The sequence below is a fragment of the Microtus ochrogaster genome, chromosome 5 (assembly GCF_000317375.1).
Source record: "Microtus ochrogaster isolate Prairie Vole_2 chromosome 5, MicOch1.0, whole genome shotgun sequence".
Taxonomy (NCBI): domain Eukaryota; kingdom Metazoa; phylum Chordata; class Mammalia; order Rodentia; family Cricetidae; genus Microtus; species Microtus ochrogaster.
In genome coordinates, this window is record NC_022012.1 from 9,764,675 (window position 1) to 9,765,838 (window position 1,164).

Below are 1,164 nucleotides of genomic sequence, written 5' to 3' on the forward strand. Positions count from 1 at the left end.
GTTCCTCCCAGTGGTGGTCTCTGTGTTTTTGGAGCCTGTCCTAGAACTAGCTCTTGTAGACCAAGCTGGCCTCGAACTCACAGAGATCCGCCTGTCTGTGCCTCCCGAGTGCTGGGATTAAAGGCATGCACCACCACTGCCTGGCTAGCCTCGAACTCACAGAGATCTGCCTGCCTCTGCTTCCCAAGTGCTGGGATTAAAGGCGTGCACCACTACCGCCCGGCCAAGTCACTTTGTATCATACCAAATCTGCCACTGTGGCGGCTTTTGTTGCAAAACCACAGATACTACTAATTCAGGCAGTGGGGTTCCGCTGCAAACTTAGCCAAGGCAGGCAGAATGAGCCTGTGTGGCCGAGTGTGTCTCAGACTCAGCACTGCGGCCTGAGTCACGAACTAAAAAACAGCACCCAGGAGGGTGCTGTGTTAGCTAGCGGGATACCCGCTTGACTCGGGGGCAAAATAGCCCGAATTGGATGCCAAAATGTAACGGCGTAAACGAATGCAGACAGATTGTAAATATATATATATTTACATATACAGCTTTAATAGACTTACAGAACCACCATTCCCGCGGAGACCGGCAAAACAGAAGAAGCGGCTGGGAGCACGCTCCCCGAATTTATATGCAAAACATTAGCCCAAGGTGAACACGCCTCGTAAGGGGCAAGACTTATCCCTACAGATGTCCAATCTCTCCATACCTCTTCAATATAGTGCTTGAAGTTCTAGAAATAGCAATAAGACAACATAAGGGGATCAACGGGATTCATATTGGAAAGGAAGAAGTTAAGCTTTCGTTATTTGCAGATGATATGATACTATACATAAGCGACCCAAAAAATTCTACCACAGAACTCCTACAGCTGATAAACACCTTTAGCAATGTGGCAGGATACAAAATCAACTCCAAAAAATCAGTTGTCTTCCTATAAACTAAGGATAAGGAAGCAGAGAGGGAAATTAGAGAAGCATCACCTTTCATGATAGCCACAAATAGCATAAAATATCTTGGGGTAACTCTGACCAAGGAAGTAAAAGATCTATATGACAAGAACTTTAAGTCTTTGAAGAAAGAAATTGAAGAGGACAAAAGAAAATGGAAGAACCTCCCTTGCTCTTGCATTGGGAGGATCAACATAGTAAAAATGGCAATTCTACCAAA